We start from the raw sequence: 18,729 nt of genomic DNA, 5'->3' as shown, positions 1-18,729 counted from the left end.
TTATGTTATTGTGTTACTGTCATTATTTATTTTAAATGTACTTTAGTTTATTTAGTAAATATTATCTTAACTCTTCTTGAACTGCACTGTTGGTTAAGGGCTTGTAAGTAAGCATTTCACTGTAAGGTCTACACTTGTTGTATTTGGCACATGTGACAAATAAAGTTTGATTTGATATGATTTCTTCCACACCACCTGTGACCCTCACTGGCCTCCCAGGCCAATGTCTCACCCTTTTCTCACCCCCCACACCCTTCTCTCACCCCACTCTCTCTCTCTCTCTCTCTCTCTCTATCTCTCAATTCAATTCAATTCAATTCAAGGGCTTTATTGGCATGGGAAACATGTGTTAACATTGCCAAAGCAAGTGAGGTAGACAACATACAAAGTGAATATATAAAGTGAAAAACAACAAAAATTAACAGTAAACATTACACATACAGAGGTTTCAAAACAGTAAAGACATTACAAATGTCATATTATATATACTCTCTCGCTCACAGTCTCCCAGGGATTCTGGTCCCCCTGCCTCGCACACCTGCTTTGATTTTTGATCCAAGTATCTCTCCCCAGCCTCTCCTCTCCTCTGCGGTCATTGGGTTTAAAACACACTCAAGTTGAGTCCAGATAGCATCCTATTCTCTTGATAGTGAATAGGGCTCCGGTCAAAAAAGCTGTGCACTACGTAGGTAATAGGGTGCCATTTGGGACATGTGCTCCATGTCACAAAATCACTCACAATGTGCATGTACTGCCTTTTTATTGGCCTTCTCCTTTTCTCCTTTTATTTATGCCCCGTTGGGACACGAATAAAGCCGCATTCTGAACCCAGATAACATGAAAGAATAGGACTGAGCTGGCGGAGTCAAAGGATCATATTTTCAGTTAGACCAGTAGATGAGGTTTTGTTGGGATCTTCTGTCAGTTATCAACAAAGTTTCATTTCAATATTCCAGCTATTAGTTCTGTTGATAATTTACTTATTAGTATATTTTAACAGATGTTCTAATTTTTCAGATTTTGATATCCGTGTCTCTTAGCAGAAATTAATTGAAAACTTGATTGATGTCATCCATCAATCTAACAGATTACAGTTTTTTCCATTTGCTAACAAACATTGGTCAATACCGAAGTTAATCTTTTAGAACTCTTCACACAGTCTGCTTTACCAACAAGCATCTTGGCCAAACAGATCATCTCACCTCAACCACCAAAACACTTCATAAATATCTCAAAATAAGCTTGTTCGACCATAACAATGGCAACAATTCTCAATCAGAAAGCATACATTGCCAATCATAAGACATTGACCTAAAAAACACTAAAACAGGGAGCATTACATGAATTATGAACTTTTCTCTTTGAAGTTTGAATGATTTTTCACGTAAATCAGTTTTTTATTATAGAATAGCAATAACACCTTTCACTTTATTGACTGTACTAAAGTATATGTAGCAACAATGAATCAGAAATGCAGCAATTTGCATCAATAGCCTTTATTTTTTATATATCTTTGTATATATTCATTTTCATATGCAAAATAAAAAGTTTAAACAAAAAACAAATTCCTGAAATTCCAGGGCTGCAATAATGATTACAAAAAAAACCCATTGACAACATGTCTACTATAACACTCATACTGTACAGTACTGTGAGGGTTCTAGTTCTCATCAACATGTATAGTATAATCACTCATACTGTACAGTACTGTGAGGGTTCTAGTTCTCATCAACATGTATAGTATAATCACTCACACTGTACAGTACTGTGAGGGTTCTAGTTCTCATCAACATGTATAGTATAATCACTCACACTGTACAGTACTGTGAGGATTCTTGTTCTCATCAACATGTATAGTATAATCACTCACACTGTACAGTACTGTGAGGGTTCTAGTTCTCATCAACATGTACATTATAATCACTCATACTGTACAGTACAGTGAGGGTTCTAGTTCTCATCAACATGTATATTAAATTCACTCATACTGTACAGTACTGTGAGGGTTCTAGTTCTCATCAACATGTCTAGTATAATAACTCATACTGTAGAGTACTGTGAGGGTTCTAGTTCTCATCAACATGTATAGTATAATCACTCATACTGTACAGTACTGTGAGGGTTCTAGTTCTCATCAACAAGTATATTATAATCACTCATACTGTACAGTACAGTGAGGGTTCTAGTTCTCATCAACATGTATAGTATAATCACTCATACTGTACAGTACTGTGAGGGGTCTAGTTCTCATCAACATGTATAGTAAATTCACTCATACTGTACAGTACTGTGAGGGTTCTAGTTCTCATCAACATGTATAGTATAATCACTCATACTGTACAGTACTGTGAGGGGTCTAGTTCTCATCAACATGTATAGTATAATCACTCGTACTGTACAGTACTGTGAGGGTTCTAGTTCTGATCAAGATGTATAGTATAACACTCATACTGTAGAATACTGTGAGGGTTCTAGTTCTCATCAACATGTATAGTATAATCACTCGTACTGTACAGTACTGTGAGGGTTCTAGTTCTCATCAACATGTATAGTATAATCACTCGTACTGTACAGTACTGTGAGGGTTCTAGTTCTGATCAAGATGTATAGTATAACACTCATACTGTAGAATACTGTGAGGGTTCTAGTTCTCATCATCATGTATAGTATAATCACTCATACTGTACAGTATTGTGAGGGTTCTAGTTCTCATTAACATGTATAGTATAATCACTCGTACTGTACAGTACTGTGAGGGTTCTAGTTCTGATCAAGATGTATAGTATAACACTCATACTGTAGAACACTGTGAGGGTTCTAGTTCTCATCATCATGTATATTATAATCACTCATACTGTACAGTACAGTGAGGGTTCTAGTTCTCATCAACATGTATAGTAAATTCACTCATACTGTACAGTATTGTGAGGGTTCTAGTTATCATCAACATGTATAGTATAATCACTCACACTGTACAGTACTGTGAGGATTCTAGTTCTCATCAACATGTATAGTATAATTACTCCTCCTGTACAATACTGTGAGGGTTCTAGTTCTCATCAACATGTATAATATAATCACTCCTCCTGTACAGTACTGTGAGGGTTCTAGTTCTCATCAACATGTATAATATAATTACTCCTCCTGTACAGTACTGTGAGGATTCTAGTTCTCATCAACATGTATAGTATAATCACTCATACTGTACAGTACTGTGAGGGTTCTAGTTCTCATCAACATGTATAGTATAATCACTCATACTGTACAGTACTGTGAGTGTTCTAGTTCTCATCAACATGTATAGTATAATCACTCATACTGTACAGTACTGTGAGGGTTCTAGTTCTCATCAACATGTACAGTATAATCACTCATACTGTACAGTACTGTGAGTGTTCTAGTTCTCCCTCTCTCCTGCATTTGGCCAGAAGTTCTCATCAACATTACATCTTATGTCTTCTCTGGCGATGCATCTTGGAAAGTATCTTCTGGAATGTCTAATCCAACCCTGGCAGTCTTCAGGAGAAGTGTCTCCACACCCTGGCAGTCTTCAGGAGAAGTGTCTCCACACCCTGGCAGTCTTCAGGAGAAGTGTCTCCACACCCTGGCAGTCTTCAGGAGAAGTGTCTCCACACCCTGGCAGTCTTCAGGAGAAGTGTCTCCACACCCTGGCAGGCTTCAGGAGAAGTGTCTCCACACCCTGGCAGTCTTCAGGAGAAGTGTCTCCACACCCTGGCAGTCTTCAGGAGAAGTGTCTCCACACCCTGGCAGTCTTCAGGAGAAGTGTCTCCACACCCTGGCAGTCCTCAGGAGAAGTGTCTCCACACCCTGGCAGTCTTCAGGAGAAGTGTCTCCACACCCTGGCAGTCTTCAGGAGAAGTGTCTCCACACCCTGGCAGTCTTCAGGAGAAGTGTCTCCACACCCTGGCAGTCTTCAGGAGAAGTGTCTCCACACCCTGGCAGTCCTCACGAGAAGTGTCTCCACACCCTGGCAGTCTTCAGGAGAAGTGTCTCCACACCCTGGCAGTCTTCAGGAGAAGTGTCTCCACACCCTGGCAGTCTTCAGGAGAAGTGTCTCCACACCCTGGCAGTCTTCAGGAGAAGTGTCTCCACACCCTGGCAGTCTTCAGGAGAAGTGTCTCCACACCCTGGCAGTCCTCAGGAGAAGTGTCTCCACACCCTGGCAGTCTTCAGGAGAAGTGTCTCCACACCCTGGCAGTCTTCAGGAGAAGTGTCTCCACACCCTGGCAGTCTTCAGGAGAAGTGTCTCCACACCCTGGCAGTCTTCAGGAGAAGTGTCTCCACACCCTGGCAGTCTTCAGGAGAAGTGTCTCCACACCCTGGCAGTCTTCAGGAGAAGTGTCTCCACACCCTGGCAGTCTTCAGGAGAAGTGTCTCCACACCCCACGTAAAAAAAAAACTATGGGGTTTAGGAAGGGGCAGTATGGAGGCAGGAATAGTACTGACATCCTCAGATGTGCAGCAAACCAGTCTCTGCCTGCAGCAGAGTGGTGGAATGCCACACAACAATGAAGGTACGGGAGTTTCTTGCCCCTCTCTCCTCCGCTGGCACAAGTCGATTATGCAGGTCATCCAGAAAATAAATTAGCCTCTCTGTATTGTAGGGGCCAATGAGTGGTTTGTGTAACAGCAAACCATCACAGGACAGTGCTGCACACATTGTGATGTTAGCTTCTCTCTGTTCTGGGACATCCACAGTTGCTCTCTGTCCAATCACATTTCTTTCCTTGCGGCTTGTTTTTGCCAGGTTGGATCCAGCTTCATCCACAAAGGAGGAGTAGTAGGAAGGATCGGAGGACCAAAGCGCAGCGTGGTAAGTGTTCATCATATATTTATTAAACCGAGAACACTAAACAAAATAACAAAGGAGAAAAGAAAATTAAACAGTTCTGAAAGGTGACATACACATAACAGAAATCACCCACAACTCAAAGGTGAAAAGTATGGTTCTCAATCAGGGACAACGATTTATAGCTGGCTGCCTCTGATTGAGAACCATACCAAACACTGAAATCCCAAATTATAGAAAAAAGAACATAGACTGCCCACCCCAACTCACGCCCTGACCATACAAAAACAAAGACAAAACAAAGGAACTAAGGTCAGAACGTGACAGTATGTGCAGTTTGCCTGGCTTCCATCTCCATTACTCTCTAAAATACAGTAAATCCACTGTTTTACAATACTTTACATTATGCATATCTGTGTATGTACCCTGTTTGGTTATTGAACAGACATCTTACCTGGACATATTGATACTGGAGTTCTTTCACACGTTCACCGTTTCTCTTAAAGGGTACAGAGTACAACTGCTTCATCCGTATTTGATGTTTCTCTTGGACTCTGGAAATTGTTGTTGTGCTGACCGGATTCACATTCCCAAAAGTGATATTGTCTGCCAGCAGTCTGTCCCGAATTTCCCGCAGTTTTATTGCATTGTTGCCAATTACCATGTGAGCAATGGCAATTTCCTGCGCATCTGATAATATTCTGCCTCTCCCTCCTGTGGGAGGCAACCTTTGGATCCTACTGAAAATCACACAAAAAAATCAATATATTTCTAAATGTCAGTACATGTAAAAATGTGAACATACTGTATTGTACTGTAATATGTATTTCAATTATCATTGAAGGATGCCCATCTTACCTGTGTTTTGCCGGATAATTGGTGCTATTGATGCAACTGTTGAATGCTGCAGATTTAGTTGCACCCTTAAACCGGCCTCTCTCAAAGAGAGACCATGGTTTACAACATGGTCAATAATTGTGGCCCTTATCTCATTGGAGACCACCACTCTTGGTCTTCCTCTCCTTTGTCCTAAACATATTCTCCCTCTCCCTGCCACTCTTCTTTCCCCACCAACCTGTTTTCCTTGATCCATGTTTCCAAACTAAATCATTCTGAAGCCATCCTCTTTTGTTTGTTTGGTAAAGAGACTAAAAACAGGACACTTGGGTAGGCTTTCAGCTGAAATTGCAATCAGCTGTGTTTGGAATGATTAAATATTCTGCTGTGATTTGCAATATGTTTCAATCTGGTTACTGCAAAAATGCACGACATTTGCCATCATTCTGATTTGAATGTGTTTTTAACAGTTTTGGAAACAGTGTCTTAGCATTTGACAACATGTGCTGCAAATATATAGTTTTGTAGATGGTGGAGTATGAATAAGAAAAGAGTTCATGGATTTCGGAGAATGTGGTCATTGAATGCATTTTGTGTGAAAGCAATGAAAAATGATTCACAGTTTGGTCCACATACAAGAGTTTTGACAATGAGACTTCAGTTTTGACCAATGCGTGTTAACAATTGAAAAAAACTGTAATTCATTTTATATCAAAAGGAATCTGAGTTGCCCTGACAACCATTTTCCATGTTCAAGATGAGATTTTGATTCCTCTTTTTTGATCCGTGAAAAAAAGTAATAAATTGCTTGTCTGTAGTGTTTGAATGTGACAGGGCTTTCCTTTCATCTCAGTGCCCTCCTCTACAACGCTGTACATGTTTGATACATGGAACCAGGTAGACACAATGGTATTCATTTCAGGGAACAGTTTGGTCAATGTAGCTGTGGTTTATGTGTGAGAATGTGCACTTATGCATACATGTGTACCGATTGTATGTTTGATTTTGTGTGTGAAATACTTGCAGATACACAGCTGAAAGTATGTGATCCTCTGAGAATATGATGATGGTTCAGATGTTCCCTTGGGTGCATGTGTGTGTGCGTGTTTGTGTTTGTGTGTGTGTGTGTGTGTGTGTGTGTGTGTGTGTGTGTGTGTGTGTGTGTGTGTGTGTGTGTGTGTGTGTGTGTGTGTGTGTGTGTGTGTGTGTGTGTGCGTGTGTGTGTTTGTGTGTGTATGTGTGTGTGTGTGTGTGTGTGTGTGTGCACATGAAGGGCAGTGGTCAGTTGACAGCAGAGCACATGTCAGTGCTGGGATTGTGGCTGCATGGCTGGCTGACAGAGGCACTACAACCGCTGCTGTTGGCAGTGTAGACCTCGCTCACATTAAGGAAATGAAAGACTATCCAGCTAATGTGGGGATTGCAATCAGAGGCAGATGTTGCGCCCTGTATGGGTTCCAGCTCCTAACATAAGGGTTGCATCCCAAATGGCAAGCTATTCCCCTTTTAGTCCACTACTATGGAGCCTAGTCAAAAGTAGTGCACTATGTAGGGAATGTGGTGCAATTTGGCACATAGTCCAGGCCTGGGTGGAGGACTAGATTGGGGAGGAGCAGGGGCGAAGGCTCTCTCTCTCTCTCTCTCTCTCTGTCACAGCACAAAGCTACTATAAGTGTTTACACGTCATTGAGTTAAAACTGGGGTAGAACTGAGGTGAAACACAAACGGTTGGAGAGTGAGATAATATGAAGTACAGTGCAAAGTTTGTCTGGATAGAACTGTGCATAGGCAGGTTTTAGAACCTTTCTACACGGGGCAGGTTCTCATGAAAAAGGAACTGCACTAATTTGAATAAATTAAAGTTGGAGTTTTATCCAAATAAAGTATGCAGTCTTTACACGATTACGAAGTCAAATGTTTCTAATCATGCAAATCTAAACCTAGAAATATTAATCTTATTTTCTTATCTCGTCAGCATGCATGGAGTACAAACCATAAAGGCGAGAGATGAAGGGGGAAGAGAGGGTGAAGAGATTATATTACACCGGTACTTGACTTTCACAAACCCCACATTTTCCATTATTTTGGTAGCTATCTAACCCAATTTCAACCTTTGTAGAGGGTAAACACATTTTGTTAACAATTTTGTATCAGGGGTATTAAATATATTTTATTGCTTAATTTATAATATTTTTTAAATGCATCCTGTTAGTCAACATTATTGAGCTGGGTGATATCAGCCTGCCAATAGTAAGAGTGGGAAATGTGATCCTGTGGCCCTGTGACAGACTAAATACACTGACCAACCGACTTGTATGGCATTCAAAAGCTGCCTCTCTCTCTGAAAAGAGAACTGTCACTGCCTTTACCCTATGGCTCCGGAATAGAGAAGAGATGTGTCTCTGCACAGACAGAAGTAGAGATGTGTCTCTACCTCTGTCTGTGCGCTATGCCTGTCACCTGAAAAGACAACTTCCCCTGATTCTGCCTCTATCCCTGTCTGTCTCTGTCTCTACCCTACGCTTTGCCCCTGTCTGTCTCTGTCTCTACCCTACGCCTTGCCCCTGAAAAGAGACAAATTAATAATTCAAGGTGATCTTAATCTCGGATGGTCACCGGGTCGTTTCCCGGTCAACGGGGTGACTCAAATGATTTTCCGGGGAGATTACTTCTTCGTGTGAAAGAGGAGAGAGCGAGACAATGGAGAGGCCTCTACATTCCTCTCCACTTAATCGCTGTCCTTGGTGTATGAGCTGTCAGTCACTATTGAAAAGGGAATCAGTTTGTGGTGAGACGTGTGATGTGGCGCAGTAGTGGATGTCTGAGAATGGCTGTATCTGTTTCAGGGAGAGCTGCATAATGAACATGTCTGGGGGTAATGACTTTGACTCCTTGTTTGACGTTTGCTGAGCAACTCACATAATGAGGTTGTGGAACATTAGCGAAAAGAAGAGAAAAGAACCAACATGGAGACATAGAGCTCAGTGCAGTATTACTAACGTGATTGCCAGGGTATACTGTCATAATTGATCACCAAGTGGAAATGCTAAAGCGTTTATAAATATGTTATCAGTGTCCATCAAATGACTTAAAAAACTAACACCCAGTTCCAAGAAACCTTTAGTTTCCACTGGTTTACAAGATCAACACAAGGTATGAAAAACAACAACAAAAGTGAATTTAGTTCTGTTCTGAAAGTGTTTAACTTATTATGTCAGAGGGCAAGAATATGTGGGCAAAGCCAAAGTTTTCCACCTGTGGTTCTGGGGAGGAGATAAAGGTAGAGGATTAAATATGTATGTGATTGAAGGTGGCCAGGGCCTCAGAGCCCATTAATCTTGACATACACACACACGCACATGCACGCATGCACACACGCTCCCAAGACACACACACACACTCCCAAGACACACACACACACTCCCAAAACACACACACACTCACAAAAACACACACACACAAACACACACACACACACACACACACACACACACACACACACACACACACACACACACACACACACACACACACACACACACACACACACACACACACACACACACACACACACACACACACACACTCCCAAGACACATACACACTCCAAAGACACACACACACACACACACACTCACAAACACACACACTCCCAAGACACACACACACGCACACCCAAGACCAAGATAGGTATGGAATTGGGTCTGTGAGAGAACCACAGGAGATCAATCTTGTACCTTACTGTAACACCAGGCTAGCACTCAACTGATAGGAGTTAAAGGGAGGATAGAGAGGGGGGGGGGGGGGGGAGAAAGAGATGCCACGAGAAAATGGCAACCAGTGAAGTACAAACACCATTGTAAATACAACCCATATTTATGTTTATTTATTTTCCCTTTTGTACTTTATCTATTTGCACATCATTACATCACTGTATATAGACATGATATGTGATTTGAAATGTCTTTATTCTTTTGGAACTTTTGTGAGTGTAATGTTTACTGTTCATTTTTTATTATTTATTTAACTTTTGTTCATTATCTATTTCACTTGCAATGTAAACATGTGTTTTTCATGCCAATAAAGCCCCTTAAATTAAATTGAAATGCAATAGAGAGAGAGAGAGAGAGAGAGAGAGAGAGAGAGAGACAGAGAGACAGAGAGACAGAGAGAGAGAGAGAGAGAGAGAGAGAAAGATGGGAACATTAGAGAAAGTCTCCAATAGCCTCGCTCACCAACAAACCATCCAACCTGAGGCCATGTTGACATAATAAAACACAGGCCACCTTTCCTGGCTGACTGTCTGGCTGCCTGCCTACTTGCCTGCCTGCCTGGCTGCCTACCTACTTGCCTGTCTGCCTTCTCTGGCCTCTGTCTCTCCACCTCTCCAAAGTGCTGGGGGGGGGGGGGGGGGGGGGGTTAGCTATGCAGAATCATATTTTTTATTCACCTGCGCTTTGTCATTGCCCTATTATTTTCTTTGTGCCTCTAAGAATAAACCGGGGCTGTTACGCGTTGCACATTTATCAGTTACCAAGGGTTTCATTATCCCCCTGGGGGAACCTGTGCTTTCACAGAGCAGTGACAGGTGCTGGGCTATTTTTTGATTATTTATAATGACGGCTCCACCTCGAAATCCAGTGTCATTCGCAGCTGTCACTTGGAATATGTTACACACCGACACACTAGCCACCTAAACTTGTGGGATTTAATGGCAATACACATATAAAAAGAGGAGAAAATTGCAGGAAATGGAAGGCAACATTTTTATAATGAATTTTAGAGAAGTGATTTCCGGAAGTTCAGTTTGATTTCAACAGAAAGGGCAGACCGCTTATTCCTGAGAAATTAAACAGAAATTCCATGGTAATGGGCACTTGGTGAAAGTATGGCCATTATAGTACCATAACACTTCAATAACACATTTTCAATCGAAGCCTCTAACTTAGAAAAATCGTCCAAAATTGTGCTATAGATTACTGGAATAAGCAGTGCTTGACTTGGATGGAAATAGGTGACGGTATTCAGGAACAAGGTGTTATTGCATGCAATAATTAAAATGCAGTGTGATTATTAAACAAGGTAAATGCAAAATGTCAATGAAATAATTTGTATACGTAATTATCTGACAACAACTATAATTCCATGGTCAATATATATACATAAAGAATGTTGCTCCCCTTAACTTCTATCCAAGCAAAAATCTAAGCCAACTTAAAAATGGTGGTAATCCCTTTATTTATATCACGGAGTGGGAATTTAAGTCTGTTCAGGGTTGGTAGAGTCTGACCAATCAAAGTGAGTTACTTGCAGTAGATGAAGCAACTGTAGATAACCTTCAGTTTGCTTTTTACAACCAGCAGCTGGGAGGAATCTCTGAAAAATATTTTGATGTTGTTGGTTTAGTATACTGTTCATTTGTTTTTTGCACAATGCTTCTGCAACAATGTAGGAACAATACATGTTTTCACTAATTGTTGATGGCAATATACACATCTAGTTGGAAAGAATGACGCTGGAGGGGATGGCTACTGTTTTACGGGCTCCTAAACAATGGTGCTAATTGGTATGGTTTTTAGCATTGCTTGTAACTCATTTTGTACATTATGTTGATGCTACTGTCTCTAATGAGCGAAAAAAGCTTCTGGATATCAGAACAGTGATTACTCACCTCTAACTGGACGAAGATTTTGTTCTTTAATGAGTCTGACGCAGAGGATATGATGTTAATCCTAGACGAGGTCCAAATCCCCGTCATTCGCATGAAGAAAATAAGGAAATACAGGGGGCGGAGATCAGGGTGCCTTGTGAGAATTCGGCAGCGAGTGGGTAACCCCGCTCTACCATTGGCCAACATGCAATCACTGGAGAATGAAGTGGATGAGCTTCGTTCGAGACTATCCTACCAACGGAACATTAAAAACTGTAATATCTTATGTTACACCGAGTCGTGACTGAACGACGACATGGATAATACACAGTTGGCTGGATTTTCTGTGCATTGGCAGGACAGAACAGCTACATCCGGTAAGATGAGGGGTGGGGATGTGTGTCTGTTTGTCAATAACAGCTGGTGTGTGATGTCTAATATTAAGGTAGTCTCGAGGTATTGCTCGCCTGAGGTAGAATACCTCATGATAAGCTATAGACCACACTATCTACCAACAGAGTTTTCATCTATATTTTTCGTAGGCATCTAATTACGACCACAAACCGACACTGGCATTAAGACCACATTTAATGAGCTGTATAAGGCCATAAGCAAACAAGAAAATGCTCATCCAGAAGCAGGGCTATGGACTTTAATGCAGGCAGAATTAAATCCTTTATACCTAATTTCTACCAGCATGTCATATGTGCACCAGAGGGAAACAACTCTAGACCACCTTTACTCCACACACAGAGACATACAGTGCCTTGCGAAAGTATTCAGCCCCCTTGAACTTTGCGACCGTTTGCCACATTTCAGGCTTCAAACATAAAGATATAAAACTGTATTTTTTTTGTGAAGAATCAACAACAAGTGGGACACAATCATGAAGTGGAACGACATTTATTGGATATTTCAAACTTTTTTAACAAATCAAAAACTGAAAAAATGGGTGTGCAAAATTATTCAGCCCCTTTACTTTCAGTGCAGCAAACTCTCTCCAGAAGTTCAGTGAGGATCTCTGAATGATCCAATGTTGACCTAAATGACTAATGATGATAAATACAATCCACTTGTGTGTAATCAAGTCTCCGTATAAATGCACCTGCACTGTGATAGTCTCAGAGGTCCGTTAAAAGCGCAGAGAGCATCATGAAGAACAAGGAACACACCAGGCAGGTCCGAGATACTGTTGTGAAGAAGTTTAAAGCCGGATTTGGATACAAAAAGATTTCCCAAGCTTTAAACATCCCAAGGAGCACTGTGCAAGCGATAATATTGAAATGAAAGGAGTATCAGACCACTGCAAATCTACCAAGACCTGGCCGTCCCTCTAAACTTTCAGCTCAAACAAGGAGAAGACTGATCAGAGATGCATCCAAGAGGCCCATGATCACTCTGGATGAACTGCAGAGATCTACAGCTGAGGTGGGAGACTCTGTCCATAGGACAACAATCAGTCGTATATTGCACAAATCTGGCCTTTATGAAAGAGTGGCAAGAAGAAAGCCATTTCTTAAAGATATCCATAAAAAGTGCTGTTTAAAGTTTGCCACAAGCCACCTGGGAGACACACCAAACATATGGAAGAAGGTGCTCTGGTCAGATGAAACCAAAATTGAACTTTTTGGCAACAATGCAAAACGTTATGTTTGGCGTAAAAGCAACACAGCTGAACACACCATCCCCACTGTCAAACATGGCAGCATCATGGTTTGGGCCTGCTTTTCTTCAGCAGGGACAGGGAAGATGGTTAAAATTGATGGGAAGATGGATGGAGCCAAATACAGGACCATTCTGGAAGAAAACCTGATGGAGTCTGCAAAAGACCTGAGACTGGGACGGAGGTTTGTCTTCCAACAAGACAATGATCCAAAACATAAAGCAAAATCTACAATGGAATGGTTCAAAAATAAACATATCCAGGTGTTAGAATGGCCAAGTCAAAGTCCAGACCTGAATCCAATCGAGAATCTGTGGAAAGAACTGAAAACTGCTGTTCACAAATGCTCTCCATCCAACCTCACTGAGCTCGAGCTGTTTTGCAAGGAGGAATGGGAAAAAATGTCAGTCTCTCGATGTGCAAAACTGATAGAGACATACCCCACGCGACTTTCAGCTGTAATCGCAGCAAAAGGTGGCGCTACAAAGTATTAACTTAATGGGGCTGAATAATTTTGCACGCCCAATTTTTCAGTTTTTGATTTGTTAAAAAAGTTAGAAATATCCAATAAATGTCGTTCCACTTCATGATTGTGTCCCACTTGTTGTTGATTCTTCACAAAACAATACAGTTTTATATCTTTATGTTTGAAGCCTGAAATGTGGCAAAAGGTCGCAAAGTTCAAGGGGGCCGAATACTTTCGCAAGGCACTGTATACAAAGCTCTCCCTCACCCTCCGTTTGGAAAATCTAACCATAATTCTATCGTCCTGATTCCTGCTTAAAAACTAAAAAAAAGCAAAAACTAAAGTAGGAAGCACCAGTGACTCGCTCAATACAGAAGTGGTGAGATGATGCGGATGCTACGCTACAGGACTGTTTCCCTAGCACAGACTGGAATATGTTCAGAGATTCATCAAATGGCATTGAGAAGTATATCACTTCATTCACCTGCTTCATCAATAAGTGCATTGACGACATTGTCCCCACAGTGACCATACGTACATATCCCAACCAGAAGCCATGGATTACAGGCAACATCAGCACCGAGCTAAAGGCTAGAGCTGCTGCTATCAAAGAGTGCGAAACTAATCCGGAAGCTTATAAGAAATCCCACTATGCCCTCAGACAAACCATCAAACAGGCAAAGCGTCAATACAGGACTAAGATTGAATCCTACTACACTGGCTCTGATGCTTGTCGGATGTGGCAGGGCTTGCAAACTATTTTGAACTACAAAGGGGAATGCTGCTGCGACCTGCCCAGGGATGCGAGCCTACCCGATGGGCTAAATGTATTTTATGCTCGCTTCGAACCAACTAACACTGAAGCATGCATGAGAGCACCAGCTGTTCCGGACACTCACCGTAGCCAATGTGATCAAGAACCTTAAACAGGTGAACACTCACAAGGCTTGCGGGATCAGACAGATTACCAGGACGTGTACTCAGAGAATGCGTTGACAAACTAGCAAGTGTATTAACTGACATGTTCAACCTCTCCCTGACAGAGTCTGTAATACCTACATGTTTCAAGCAGACCACCATAGGCCCGTGCCCAAGAAAGCGAAGGTAACTTGCCTAAATGATTACAGACCTGTAGCATTCACATCGATAGCCATGAAATGCTTTGAAAGGTTGACCATGGCTAACATTTACATCATCATCCCGGACACCCTAGACCCATTCCAATTCGCATACCGCTCCAACAGCATAGTTGGACACCCAACACCATAGTGCCCTCAAATCTCAACACTACACTAGAGACCCTGGGACTAAACACCTCCCTCTGCAATTTATTTTTATTTTTATTTTATTTGACCTTTATTTAACTAGGCAAGTCAGTTTAGAACAAATTCTTATTTTCAATTACGAAAACCTCTCCCTCTATGTAAGCAAGACAAAGGATATTCATATCGACGGGCCTGTACTGGAGAGGGTCGAGAGTTTCATGTTACAAGTCCTCATCACAAACAAACTATCATGGTCCAAACACACCAAGAAAGTCATGAAGAGGGCATGACAATGCCTTCTCCCCCTCAAGAGACTGAAAAGGTTTGGCATGGGTCCTAAGATCCTGAAAGAGTTCTACAGCTGAACCATCGAAAGATTCCTGACTGGTTGCATCACTGCCTGGAATAGCAACTGCTTGGAATCCGACCGTAAGGCTCTACAGAGGGTGGTGTGTACAGCCCAGTACATCACAAAAGGCCAAACTTCCTGCCATCCAGGACCTATACAGTGGGGCAAAAAAGTATTTACTCAGCCACCAATTGTGCAAGTTCTCCCACTTATAAAGATGAGAGAGGCCTGTAATTTTCATCATAGGTACACTTCAACTATCACAGACAAAATGAGAAAACAAATCCAGAAAATCACATTGTAGGATTTTTTATGAATTTATTTGCAAATTATGATGGAAAATAAGTATTTGGTCAATAACAAAAGTTTATTGTTGACCAGAAAGTCATAGTTTGTTTTCCTCCTGTATTGAACACAGATCATCCCGTCTTTAATTTTATCGATTATTTACGTTAAAAAAATTACCTAAAGTTGTATGACAAAAGTAGTTTGAAATTTTTTGGCAAAGTTTACAGGTAACTTTTGAGATATTTTGTAGTCACGCAAGTTGGAACCAGTGTTTTTCTGGATCAAACTCGCCCAAATAAATGGACATTTTGGCTATATATCGACGGAAATTAATCGAACAAAAGGACCATTTGTGATGTTTATGGGACATATTGGAGTGCAAACAAAAGAAGCTCATCAAAGGTAAGGCATGAATTATATTATTATTTCTGCGTTTTGTGTCGCGCCTGCAGGGTTGAAATATGCTTTTCTCTCTTTGTTTACGGAGGTGCTATCCTCAGATAAAAGCCTTTTTGAAATCAGACATGTTGGCTGGATTCACAACAAGTGTAGCTTTAATTTGCTATCTTGCATGTGTGATTTAATGAAAGTTGGATTTTTAAAGTAATTTATTTGAATTTGGCACTCTGCAAATTCCCACATATCCCAGAGAGGTTAACCAGGTAGGCTGGTTGAGAACAAGTTCTCATTTACAACTGCGACGTAGCCAAGATAAAGCAAAGAGGTTCGACACATACAACAACACAGAGTTACACATGGAATAAACACACATACAGTCAATAATACACTAGAAAAAGTCTATATACAGTCTGTGCAAATGAGGTAAGATAAGGGAGGTAAGGCAATAAATAGGCCATGGTGGAGAAGTAATTACAATACAGCAATTAAACACTGGAATGGTAGATGTGCAGAAGATGAATGTGCAAGTAGAGATACTGGGGTGCAAAGGAGCAAGATAAATAAATAAACACGGTATGGGGATGGGGTAGTTGGATGGGCTATTTACAAATTGGCTATATGTTCAGGTGCAGTGATCTGTGACCTGCTCTGACAGCTGGTGCTTAAAGCTAGTGAGGGAGATATGTGTCTCCAGCTTCAGTGATTTTTGCAGTTCGTTCCAATCATTGGCAGCAGACAACTAGAAGGAAAGGCGACCAAAGGAGGAATTGGCTTTGGGGGTGACCAGTGAGATATACCTGCTGGAGTTTGTGCTACGGGTGGATGCTGCTATGGTGACCAGTGAGCTGAGATAAGGCTGGGCTTTACCTAGCAGAGACTTGTAGATGAGCCATTGGGTTTGGCGACGAATGAAGCGAGGGCCAGCCAATGAGAGCGTACAGGTCGCAGTGGTGGGTAGTATATGGGGCTTTGGTGACAAAACTGATGGCACTTTGATAGACTGCATCCAATTTGTTGAGTAGATTGCTGGAGGCTTTTTTGTAAATCAAGGATCGGTGGGATAGTCAGTTTTACGAGGGTATGTTTGGTAGCACGAGTGAAGGATTCTTTGTTGCAAAATAGGAAGCTGATTTAATTTTGGATGCTTAATGTGAGTCTGGAAGGAGAGTTTACATATACAGTCTGTGAAAATTAGGTAAGGCCATGGTAATTTGTAGGCAATAAATAGGCCATGGTAATTTGGTGTTTGTAGTTGTCCACCTTTTCTTGAATTGTACCCCTTTTTCATGGTATCCAATTTAGTAGCTACTATCTTGTCTCATTGTTTAGTAGCTACTACCGGCCAATTCCCGTACGGGCTCAGGAGAGACAAAGGTTGAAAGTCATGCATCCTCTGAAACACAACCCATCCAAGCCACACTGCTTCTTAACACAGCACCATGCAACCCGGAAGCCAGCCGCACCAATGTGTCTGGCCTGCAACAGGAGTCACTGGTGTGCGATGAGACAAGGATTTCCCTACCGGCCAAACCCTCCCTAACCTGGACGACGCTATACCAATTGTGCGTCGCCCCACGGACCTCCCGGTCGTGGCCGGTTACGACAGAGCCTGGGCGCAAACCCAGAGTCCCTGGTGGCACAGCTGGCGCTGCAGTACAGCGCCCTTAACCACTGCGCCACCCGGGAGGCACTGTTGTCCACCTTTTCTAAGTCAGAACCGTCCAGAGTAGTGATGCTGGACGGGCAGGTGGGTGCGGGCAGCGATCGTCATGCATTTAGTTTTTCTTGCATTTAAGAGCAGTTGGAGGTTAGTTTAAGGGTACGGCTAAAGGCTATAAGAACTGGTTGTCTAGTACGTCCGGAACAGAGAGTAAAAGGAGCAGGTTTCTGGGCGCGATATAATTGATTCAAGGCATAATGTACAGACAAAGGTATGGTAGGATGTGAATACAGTGGAGGTAGGCCTAGGCATTGAGTGATGATGAGAGAGATATTGTCTCTAGAAACCAGAACCAGAACCAGGTGATGTCATTGCATGTGTGGGAGGTGGAACTAAAGGGTTGGCTAAGGTATTTTGAGCAGGGCTAGAGGCTCTAGAGTGAAATAAGACAATAATCACCAAAACAACCATGGACAAGGCATATTGTCATTAATTAAGGAGAGGTATGCGTAGCCTAGTGATCATAAGGGTCCAGTGAGTAGTGAGGCTGGTTGGAGACATGACGATTCAGACAGCTAGCGGGCCAGGGCTAGCAAGCTAGCAGAAGGGCCTCAGAGGGGTGTTGCGACGGGGGAAGTCTGTTTATAGCCTCCTCGTGCGGAGCCTCCTCGTACATTTACGTCGGTAGACCAGTCGTGATGGATTAGTAGGGTTCCGTGTGGTTAAGGGGACCAGTCCAATTGGCAAAATAGGTATAGTGGCCCAAGAAATTGTCAGATGGACCTATTCAGCTAACAGCCAATATTTTATTTATTTATTCAACTAGGCAAGTCAGTTAAGAACAAATTCTTATTTTCAATGATGGCCTAGGAACAGTGGGTTAACTTCCTTGTTCAGGGGCAGAACGACAGATTTGTACCATGTCAAGTCGGGGATATAAACTTGCAACCTTGCGGTTACTAGTCCAATGCTCTAACCACTAGGCTACCCTGCCGCCCCAGGATAGCCTAGATATGCTCGAGACAGCTAGAGGGCCGCGGCTAGCAGGCTAGCAGATGGGCACTCAGGGGAGGTCGCGACGGAGGAGCCAGTTGAATAAATTAAATCAAATTTATTTGTCACGTACACATGGTTAGCAGATGTTAATGCGAGTGTAGCGAAATGCTTGTGCTTCTAGTTCCGATAATGCAGTAATAACCAACGAGTAATCTAACCTAACAATTCCAAAACTACTACCTTATACACACAAGTGTAAAGGGATAAAGAATATGTACATAAAGATATATGAATGAGTGATGGTACAGAACGGCATAGGCAAGATGCAGTAGATGGTATCGAGTAC

This window comes from Oncorhynchus mykiss, chromosome 25 (assembly GCF_057628025.1).
Source record: "Oncorhynchus mykiss isolate SJ-2025 chromosome 25, ASM5762802v1, whole genome shotgun sequence".
In the NCBI taxonomy this organism is placed as follows: domain Eukaryota; kingdom Metazoa; phylum Chordata; class Actinopteri; order Salmoniformes; family Salmonidae; genus Oncorhynchus; species Oncorhynchus mykiss.
Note: the sequence above shows the minus strand (reverse complement) of the source record.